Genomic DNA, 11,714 nt, shown 5'->3' on the forward strand with positions numbered 1-11,714 from the left:
ACGGTGGTAGTGATGGTGGTGGTGGTGGTTTTAATAGCACGGTGGTGGTGGTGGTGATAGTCTTAATAGTACGATGATAGTGGTGGCGGAGGTGATAATGGTGGTGGTAGTGGTGGTGGTGATGATGGTGGTGGTAGTGGCGGCAGTGGTGGTGGTGATGGTGGTGGTGGTAGTGGCGGCAGTGGTGGTGATGGTTTTAATAGTTTGGTGGTGGTGGTGGTGGTGGTGGTAGCCGGTGGTGGCTAGGGCAATGGAGTTATTTGAAGAAGAAGATAATGAAAAGAAAAGAAGAGATAAATGGGGTTAGGGGTATATGAACGGGGGTGTTTGAGTCATTTTTCAAGTTATAAGACTTATAGAATTGAAGTAGATCTAATTTTGGTACTTATAGAATTGGAGCCTCTTATAAGACATTTATAGTAGAATGGCTCTTATAAGAGGCAAAAAACAAACCAAAAAAATGTCCAAAATCACTAGGCCACATCTTATAAGAGGTTATAAGACCTCAAGGTCTTATAAGAGGCAAAAACAAATGGCCCCTAAGGTGGGGATTAGTACTGTTGGTGCTAATCCAATTACTGTTATCACCTGGATCCTCTTAAAGATCTTGATATGGCTTTCTTCAAACAAAAAATAACAAAAAGTACACTGTAGAATTTCCAACTATGGCCCTGGGATTAGCCGAGGTAGGTGTAAGCTGGCCCTGACACACGGTTAACAACAAAAAACACATTGATCCTCATATCCTCGATTATTGGTATTAGAGTTCGGTTCCTCTATAACCGGGTACAGAGATTGATCTCTGTACCACACACACACGTCTCGTATCTCGACGCACACACACACATCTCGGAGCACACACACAGGTATCGAGGCACACACACACATCTCGATTTTGAATCAACGGTGAGATAACACGGTTACAGAGATAATCTCTGTAACCGGTTGTAGAGATCTCGAACCCTTGGTATTATGCCCGTGATCGTTGTACACAATATCACGAACTTGAAGATTCGACTTAGGAGTTACCCAAAATGCCATCTGGGCTTTTAATTTGCCCGTTATGGCCCATGTATCAAAATGCACCAATCCAAAGGAAGACGTTTCCATTGATGAAAACAATAGGTGATAACTACTTCTTGTTTGTCCTTTTGAAAGACCCTACAATGACAACATTTTTGTCCTTTTCATATGTTCGTGATGTAGAAAACATGGTGGGGTGCGGGTCTGGTTAGCCAAGAACCAGCATTGTTTGCGACCACAATAGCTGGAAATATTGTATATGGTAAAGAGGATGCTAGCATGGAGTAGATTATTGATGTAAAATAAAGAATATGTATATGAAAATAAAGAAGAACACGATTGTTTGTCTTCCTCTGATTGAAGAGAGACTGAAACATCATTCTATATATAAGGTACAAGACTTGCTCACTAAGAAGAATTACCAACAACATGGAAAGACTTCCTCACCAAGAATCTAGTAATTGGTGAGAAAATATACGTGAACTTAGAAACTAAATATACAAAAATATTCTAATAATTGACAATCTCTGCCTGACGGTTATAAAACCCAGGTTGGTATATGTTCCACTCAGTGCCCTCTTAATACCAGTAACTTGTATGGCTCTCATTCAGAAACTTTAAGACATAATATATGTATTGGTGTACATCTGCTTATTGATTTTGTTTGTTGTCAATTGATAGAATGTGATTTCTTAGCCCACGTGTTCCTCTTCCTTCTTATTCTCCTTTTCTATTTTTTCCTTTTCTTTTGAATTAAGGAACAGAGAATCGCCATTTTTTTTTGTTTGGTAATTGTTTGGTAAGCCCGCTTTAAATGACATTAGTAACACTCTTTGATGCTGGCGGGATTCGAGCCCCAGACCTCCGGTATCATCACCCAAAGGTTTTACCGAATTTGCTAGTTGACACCTACCAGAGAATCGTCATTGCAAGGGCAATATTGAGAAATCCAAGGATTCTACTACGGATGAGAATCAACAAGTTGTCCAAAGAGGCACTTGTTTCAATCATGTCAAACCGAACCACAATCATTGTTGCACACAGATTGTCCACAATTCGTGCTGTTGATACAATTGTCATCTTGAAGAATGGACGGGTTGTTGAAAGTGGTAACCATTTGGAATAGATGTCCGATAAGAAAGGAGCGTATGCGCGCTACTCTAGTGAGTCTGCAGGTAACATCAAATAACAATGACCCGAGCCAGAATATTAGTGATTCTAGAAGTTCATTGCTTTCAGAAACATTCAACAGTCAAAAGATTAACTCAATTGGCACAAAAAGAGATTCGGATGAGCAACCAACATAAGGACTCGTGCAGCTCTATGCCAGCCCCTTCAATTTGGAAACTAATCAAACTGAACTCGCCTGAGTGGCCCTTTACATTAATTGGGTCAGTTGGTGCTGTTCTGGCAGGAATGGAAACTCCTCTATTTGCTGTTGGAATCCGTATGTGTTGGATTTATCCCTCACATGAGGAGAGTCCACTCTGCGTGGAGATGCCATAGCGCGACTGCGCTCAGATTCTTCTTGCTCGGAGCACGACCTGCGCTCGTGACTTTGAAGGACTTCCAGTAGAGTGAGCACACCTACGCCCTACTTGGGCTTGCCCGAGGCGCGACCTACGCTCAGGTCTATTTTTCGTGGGCTTCGCTATAGTAACCGCGAAATTTGTTTTTTGATATAAAAACAAAATCAAGGTTTTGGAAAACCTAACCAAGAACCAAACCAGAGAAGAACCAAAGAACAAAAGAGAGAAACCAAATCTTGAAAGCAATCAAGATTGAGAGATAACCTTTACAGAGAGACAACCCTGTAAAGAGAGAAGAGTGATCTAGTAAGGTGAGAGACTGAAAGGAGATATTGTAATCTTCCTTTCCACTTTATAACAAACTAGCTCTTGTGGAAGTAGGCATCATTGGCCGAACCACGGTAAATCTTTGTGTTGTGGTTTGTTTTTACTGCTTTACATTATTATCTGTTGTTAATAGTTGTTTAGCGAGTTGGGCATGTTAGTATAGGTTGTAGTTGATATTTATAATTTGTCTAGAATTGAATTGTGTTCAAATACAAGTTATCTGTGTAGTGGGGGAATCGATTGCTATTGGTATAATCCCCAACAAGTGGTATCAGAGCCTTGGTTAGAATAGCCTAGGGTGTTATCCAAATCTTGGTCGGGCGTGTTTGTTTGTAAATTTCGAGAGAAGATTTGAGGTTAAATAACTTGTAGAGATGGACCATTCCGTGAACACTCGCATGATGAGTCTGAATAGGAAGAACTACACCATCTGGAAAGCAAAGATGGAAGACTTGTTATACTGCAAGGACTTGGCACTTCCTATTGAGAATGAGGGAGTAAAACCAGAAAAGACTGATGAGGCTGAGTGGAAAAAGCTTGACAGAAAAGCGATTGGATACATTCGACAGTGGATTGACAACAGTGTCTTTCACTATGTGTCCCAAGAAACTACAGCCTTCAGTCTGTGGAAGAAACTCAAAGACCTTTATGAGAGGAAGTCGAGTGGAAACAAAGTGCTAGTCGTTAAGAAGTTTGCTGACACGAAGTACCAAGAAGGCTCTTCAATGTGTGAGCATCTTAACGAAGTACAGAATATCATCAATCAGATCCATTTGATGAAGATCAATTTGGGAGACGAAGTTGATGCTTTGTTTCTATTAGGCTCTCTACCTGAAAGTTGGGAGACATTAGCAGTTTCTCTACACGGAGCAGCCAAGGATGGAATTGTTACCATGAAGATGGCTACCATGTCTTTGTTGAATGAGGAGACTAGAAGGAGTGCAAGAAGCAGCTCCTCTCACTCAGAGATACTTTTCACAGATAAACGGGGGAGAGGTAGAAACAGAAAACCATCTCGTTCTAGAGGTGATGACAGAAATAAATCTAGGGGTGAAGCTAGAACTCCTAAGGCAGAGAGGCAATGTTACTATTATGCCACCAAAGGCCACTTCAGATATGAGTGCAGAACACTGAAGAGGGATAAGAAGAACAACTGTGTACATGAAGACATGGTGTAGAGGAACGGAAACACAGGCAGAGATACTACCACACTAGTCGATGACCTAGTGGGAATTGTGTTAGATTGTGGTGTGTGCTATCTTAGTACCTCATGTCAGGATACAGAGTGGGTGATAGATACAGGAGCATCCTATCACGTCACACCGCACAGGAGATTCTTCACTACCTACAGCTATGGTGAATATGGTGAAGTAAGGATGGGTAACAGTGGCGTCTCGAAGATTATAGGCATTGAAGATATTCATGTAGAAACCAATGTCGGCTACACTTTGACACTCACGGATGTAAGACATGTCCCTGACATACGGTTAAGCCTAATTTCGGCTGGGAAATTAGATGACGATGGCTTTGTAAACTAGTTTGGTAACGGGGTATGGAAACTGAGCAAAAGTTCCATTATAGCAGCCAGAGGGAAAAAAACTTGCTCTCTTTACAAAACACAGTCTAGTTTGTGTAAAGCAGAAGTGAATGTGGCAGAAGAATAAGCTTCCTCCGAACTGTGGCACAAGTGACTGTGTCATATGGGCATAAAAAGGATGGAAGTTCTTGCTAAGCAAAAGGCCTTGCCAGACATCAAAGGTACACATTTAAATACATGTACTCACTGTTTGGTAAGAAAGCAACACAGAGTGTTTTTCCAAAGATTCCCGTCTCACAGAAAGGACAATGTCCTTGAACTAGTACACACAGACTTATGTGGTCCTATAAAAGTGAAGTCCCATGGGGGAGCTTCATACTTCGTGACCTTCATTGATGATGCGACAAGAAAGATATGGGCCTATAGTCTAAAGACCAAGGATGAAGTACTTGGCGTGTTTGAGAAATTCCATAGTATGGTGGAAAGAGAGACTGGGAAGTTGTTAAAGTGTATTCGCTCAGATAATAGGGGTGAGTACATTGGGCCGTTTGAAGAGTATTGCCAAAGTCATGGGATTCGTCATGAGCAGACCATTCCCAAGACACCGCAACAGAATGGAATAGCAGAGAGAATGAACCGTACCATTGTAGAGAGGATGAGATGCATGTTGTCTCACTCTAAACTACCTACAACCTACTGGGTAAAAGTAATGCGTACAGCCGTGCATGTGATCAACCTATCGCCGTCGAAGCCTCTAAATAGTAACTATCCATATAGAGTATGGTCAGGCAGAGATGTTGATTATGGATACTTTAGGGTATTTAGGTGCAGGGCATTTGTGCATATTCCAAAGGATGAGAGATCCAAGCTTGATGACAAAGCCAAGCAGTGCATTTTTCTGGGTTATGGAGATGAAAAGTTTGGTTACAAACTCTATAATCCGATTAACAAGAAGGTAATCCGAAGTCGAGATGTTGTGTTCCTGGAAGACCAAACCATAACAGACTTTGAGGAGGATGAGAAGCTACAGGCTTTCACCAATGATCTTGTTGATTCAAAATCAGAAGTTCCTACTGTGGAACGTGCAGAAGGCATTGAGAATGCAGAGAACCATGAGTTTGAAGCTCATGATGAGAATCTATTGCTCATGATGGGATAGAACCTATTGGTATAGAAAATGCGGATGAGATGCATGAACCACCACCGAGCAAGCGTAGTGCATCCTCCGAGGCACCGCCAGACGGGGGCAAGGAGGTCCGACAGGGGAGACTAGCTTCAACCAGTATCCACCACATACGCGTGCTACTATCGGATGGTGGAGAACCTATGTACTATAAAGAGGCACTTGAAGGTACAGACAAAGAAAAGTGGTTGAAGGCCATGCATGACGAGATGGATTCTTTGCATAAGAATCACACTTATGAGTTAGTTGAGAAACCGCAAGGATGAAAAATTCTCAAGAATAAGTGGATATACAAAGTCAAGCATGAGGAGAACAATCCTCACTGCACCCAAGGCACAAAACTCGCCTTGTTGTGAAGGGATTCGGTCAAAGAAAAGGGATTGACTTTGATGAGATTTTCTCTTCTGTAGTGAAGATGACTTCTATCCGGGTGGTATTGGGTATGACCGCAAGTATGAACCTAGAGGTTGAGCAGGTAGATGTTAAGATAGCTTTTCTTCATGGAGACCTTGAAGAAGATGTCTACATGGACCAGCCAGAGGGCTTTGAGGTCAAAGGCAAGGAGCACCTAGTATGCAAGCTGATAAAGAGCTTGTATGGGTTGAAGCAAGCACCGAGACAGTGGTACATAAAGTTTGACTCCTTTATGGCAAAGCAAGGATACAAGAAGTCTGCTTCCGATCTTTGTGTGTTTGTTCAGAGATTTCCAGATGGGGATTTCATAGTGCTATTGTTGTATGTGGATGATATGTTGATAGTTGGCCCAAACATCAACAAGATATCCAAGCTGAAGAAAGACTTGAGTAAGTCCTTTAAGATGAAGGATTTGGGTCAAGCAAAGCAGATACTTGGGATCGCGGATCACTTTCGACGAAAAGAGTGGGAAGTTGTGGCTTTCTCAAGAAAGCTACATTGAGAAGGTGTTGAAAAGATTCAACATGGATCAAAGCCGGGCCGGTCGGTTGTCCGCTTGGTGGCGGTTTAGCATGACCAAAGAGATGTGTCCAAAGGGTGAGCATGAAAGCAGTCAAATGGAAAAGATTCCTTATGCATCCGCAGCGGCAAAACGATGTATGTCATGGCGTGTACAAGACCGGATATTGCTTTCGCCGTTGGTGTTGTAAGTCGATTTCACAAATCGGAAAAGAGCATTGGGAAGGTGTTAGTGGATATTGAGATATCTCAAGGGCACTTCCAAATCGTGTTTGTGCTTTGGTGGAAGTAAGCCCTTACTTGAAAGCTACACCGATGCGCACATGGCGGTGATGTTGACTTCGATGAAGTTCACCTCCGCTTATCCGGTTACTTTGCGGGGAGCGGTTTCTTGGCAATCAAAGTTGCAAAAGTGTGTTGCCCTCTTCACTACGTAGTTTAGCATATTGCGTTCCCACCGAAAGGTGTTGCAAAGAGTTGCTATGGATGAAGAGGTTCTTCGACGAACTAGGGCTAAAGCGAAAACAATTTGTAGTTCTATGTGATACGGTCAGCGCCATCCATTTGAGCAAGAATCCGAAGTTTTCATTATAGATCCAAGCACATACACGCAGTGTTATCATTGGATTAGAGAAGTACTCGAAGACAAGCATTTGTGTATTGAGAAGATCCATACTGACAAGAACGGGTCGGATATGATGACCAAAGTCTTACCGAAAGGTAAGTTTGATGTTTGTTGTGCTATTGCCGGAATGGCAGCACACTCCTCCTGTTGATTTGGAAATTGCATGGAGGAAGCCCCCCCTCACTGTTCGGGAGGGGGAGATTGTTGGCTTTATCCCTCACATGAGGAGAGTCCACTCTGCGTGGATGATTTACAGAACGCCGATCAAGGCCGATTCTTCTTTTCGAGAGCCGACTGCGCGTGACTTTGAAAGACTTCCAGTAGAGTGAGCGCACCTGCGCCCTACTTGGGCTTGCTCGTTCGGTAGCGACTTCGTGTCTATTTTTGTGGGCTTCGCTACAGTAACCACGAAATTTGTTTTTGATATAAAAACAAAATCAAGGTTTTGGAAAACCTAACCAATAACCAAACCAGAGAAGAACCAAAGAACAAAAGAGAGAAACTCAATCTTGAAAGTAATCAAGATTGAGAGATAACCTTTACAGAGAGACAACCCTGTAAAGAGAGAGGAGTGATCTAGTAACGTGAGAGACTGAAAGGAGAGATTGTAATCTTCCTTCCCACTTTATAACGAACTAGCTCTTGTGGAAGTAGGCACCATTGGCCGAACCACGGTAAATCTTTGTGTTGTGGTTTGATTTTACTGCTTTACATTATTATCTGTTGTTAATAGTTGTTTAGCGAGTTGGGCATGTTAGTATAGGTTGTAGTTGATATTTATAATTTGTCTGGAGTTGAATTGTGTTCAAATACAAATTATCTGTGTAGTGGGGGAATCTATTGGTATTGATATAATCCCCAACAGTATGTACTGGATGTGTTCTACTCTTACATTGACTCACGAATCAAGCACGGAATTAGGGTGTTCTCTCTTGTATTTATTGGAGTGGCTGTAGCGTCAGTACCTATTTATATGTTACAACATTACTTCTATACCTTGATGGGAGAGCGGCTTACTACTCGTGTTCGTCTCTCCATGTTTTCAGGTTTTCACCCCTCCTGGATTATTACATTTTCTTTCTGACGTTTTTAATTCTCTTACATATAAGAAATTTCCCTTGCAACTTAATCACTATGCTTAGTTCAATTGGTCTCAAAAATACGACAAATAGTGAACCTATCTTTAAGAAGTCTAAAGTTGTCTTAAAATTAAGATATTTATGATAATAGCTTAAAACAACCACTACACAACAGTTGACTTGTCAATAAGGATTTTTGTTGCGCCTCTTTGTTCTTTATCCTTTTTGGTCTTCATATGGAAATGCATTGGAATTAAGTTTATAAATATTTTTCGATTATGTAGTTTATTTTTCAATGCGAATACCTTTATACTGATTCTAATGTATCACAAGAACACCTTGAAAACCAAACGAAGGTAGATGGAAAGATATCCTTTATTTACTTGCACAAGACGTCTTATTAATATGTATATTTCAAAAGATCGGGATATTTTTTGTGTTTTATTCTTTCTGAGGACCTGTTCTTATTGACAACAGCTATCCTTCGGAATGAGATTGGTTGGTTTGATTTGGACGAGAACAACACTGGGTCTCTGGTGTCAAATTTAGCAGCAGGGGCAACCTTACTAAGAAGTACACTTGTGTATGAATCTAGTATCGAAAAACAGTAATAAGAAAGGAAGTAAAACTTATCACTGAGGATTGTGCTCGGCACAATTTCCTTAAGACGAAAAACCCGCCCGGTATGGTTTGCCGCCACCTCTGCCGCACGCCTCCCAGATACAACCGACCACTCTGCGGAACTCTCAAAGATACTCCGCACTGACCGTTTTAATAAGAGGAAAATAATGTTCATTTTTTAAAACAGGAGAGACCTTAGTTTTATAGATCCGAAAAAAGCACTTCAGGCTAAATCAAGGAAAGATTGTTACAGTTTAAGCCCAATTGGGTGGATTTGCAACCCCTCACTGTAATAGTTTTAAGGACATATTAAGAGTCTTAAGTTTAACACCCCCAGTTGGGTCATGGGTTCAAACCCATGAGGACACAAATTCATTCACATTTCCAACAACTTGCTGACCGTGTATCAACTATTGTTCAGAATTTAGCACTCACTGTAATAGTTTTTATTATTGCTTTCACACTCAGTTGGTGCATAGCAAGTGTTGTCATTGCCACATTCCCGCTTCTAATTGGATCCTCTATAACTGAGGTTGGTCTGAAGTACTTCATTGTCTATTGATCAGGATAATCTGCGTGTTGTTTTGCTTCTTTCTCATTTAGCTACAGAGCTAGTGGGGTTAGGAAGATCGTTATCTGTAGTCTTCATTCATAAACATATTTTAAATTATTGCATATACACTTCCTCTAAGATAATCGGTCATTATGAAATTAATTCTGACATCATTCCCTACGTTTGACCACTCAAATGGTGGGCGAGAAAATCTGCTTGCATCCCATATCTACAGCTATGTGTAGTACCCTATTCTCATGTTCTGTCCTTTCTGTAATTGCAGCAATTGTTTCTTCAAGGATTTGGTGGAGACTACACTCAAGCTTACTCCCGTGCTACTTCCGTTGCCCGTGAGGCAATCACCAACATTCGTACTGTTGCTGCATTTGGGGCTGAGGCACGCATTGTATCCCACTTCACCTCTGAACTTAATGAGCCAAATAAACTGGCATTGGGTATGATGCATCACAACTCCTTGGATTCTGCTCCTATGCACTCAGCCTATGGTATTCATCAATTCTTATTAAGAAGCAGTATTCAAACTTTGGAGATATCATGAAATCCTTCATGGTGTTGGTGATCACTGCTCTGTCAATAGCAGAGACACTTGCTTTGGCACCTGATATCCTGGAGGGATCACAAGCACTTCGACCAGTTTTCAGTATTCTTGAAAGAAGAACAGCAATAGATCCAAATGATTCAACATCTGAAGGGATTACAGAGATTGAGGATGATGTAGAGTTCAGGAATGTGAGTTTCAGCTACCCCATGAGGCCCGATGTTTCCGTATTCAAGGACTTGAATCTGCGAGTGTCTGCCGGTAGTAACCTTGCATTAGTTGGGCCAAGTGGCTCTGGAAAGAGTTCAGTGATTGCGTTAATGATGAGGTTTTATGACCCTACCTCAGGTTCCATTCTGATAGATGGGCGTGTTATTAGATGCTTAAACTTGAGATCACTGAGGCTGAAGATTGGGTTAGTTCAACAAGAGCCAGCTTTATTTTCTACTACAGTTTATGAAAATATCCAGTATGGGAAGGATGGTGCTTCAGAAATAGAGGTAATTAGGGCTGCCAAGGCAGCAAATGCGCATAGCTTCATCAGTAGAATGCCAGAGGGGTACCATACTCAAGTCGGCGAGCGGGGAGTGCAGCTGTCAGGTTGTCAGAAACAGAAGGTGGCAATAGCTCGGGCAATATTAAAAGACCCGACAATTCTTCTTTTAGATGAAGCTACCAGTGCATTGGATTCAGCCTCAGAAATGACAGTACAAGAGGCACTTGATAAGCCAATGAAAGGTCGAGCAACTATCATCGTCACACACAGGTTATCAACAATACGTGACGTGGATATGATATGCGTATTGCAGCATGGAAAGATTGTAGAACATGGTAGCGACGAGGAACTTATGAGTAAACCCGGAAGTGTATATACCCAGCTAGTTAGCCTACATGATACCAATAGAAAAGCTATATCTTAAGAATAGGAAACATAGTCCCTACTCCCAACTCCAATATAAGGTGAAGATGCCTACATTGAGAAAGCTAATTAAAATAAGTGAAATATGAGGAATACAGTCTTCAGTTAGTAAACAGAATGGAAATGGCCAGGGCCTCATCGATTCAAAATGTTCCTCTTCAGTTATCCTAGAGACCTAGTAGGGTTTAAAATCTCAACCCAAGCCCAGACAAAATTAGTTCGGGCTCAGCTTTTCTTGCAAGTTAAGAAAGAGCCCAGCCCAAATCCCAGCCCAAGTAACGCGAATATTCAAAGATCAGAACTACTCCCGCCAAAAAGACATTTGATCAAATGGCTGAGAGAACTTGGCTTGAATCTCAAGCTGGAAATATTTGACAGCCGACAATTATCTCTATAAATAAACAGCCTACCCATTCATAACAAAAAAAAAAATCCAAAACAAAGAAGAAGGTACGTACGTTGTTTTCTGTAGTCTATAAATAAGTGATTTATACGTAGTCAAGATGTTTCCGGTGGGATTTCGTTTTGTTCCAACTGAAGTTGAGATGATGTATTAACTGCGTGATTCCTATGCCTATGGAGGAGGTCTACATGGGATAATGAAGAATATTATTGTTACAAAAGACCTATATGGGAGCGAGGAGCCTGTCGAGATATTCAACGAAAAGTTCGGCAGAGATGTACTTCTTGGCCGCCAAGAAGAAATCGATAATGGCGGCGAACGAATGTAGATAGAACGAATCGGCGATAAAGGAAGGTGGAAGATGCAGAGTCGTGGCAAGACGAAAGGGGGAGTCGAGATGCGGCGATCTACGACCCTCAAGAT

The 11,714-nt window shown here is 41.5% G+C and overlaps 1 pseudogene across 1 annotated transcript; it reads left to right on the plus strand.

The window, feature by feature from the left end:
• The first annotated feature begins 9,215 nt into the window (after window positions 1-9,215).
• LOC147506204 (ABC transporter B family member 13 pseudogene) lies at window positions 9,216-11,389 on the plus strand (annotated as a pseudogene). Its single transcript, XR_015221129.1, has 2 exons — window positions 9,216-9,389; window positions 9,694-11,389. The product of XR_015221129.1 is annotated as an ABC transporter B family member 13 pseudogene (transcript).
• Window positions 11,390-11,714: the final 325 nt, after the last annotated feature.

Source organism: Coptis chinensis, chromosome 4, assembly GCF_015680905.1.
Source record: "Coptis chinensis isolate HL-2020 chromosome 4, ASM1568090v1, whole genome shotgun sequence".
In the NCBI taxonomy this organism is placed as follows: domain Eukaryota; kingdom Viridiplantae; phylum Streptophyta; class Magnoliopsida; order Ranunculales; family Ranunculaceae; genus Coptis; species Coptis chinensis.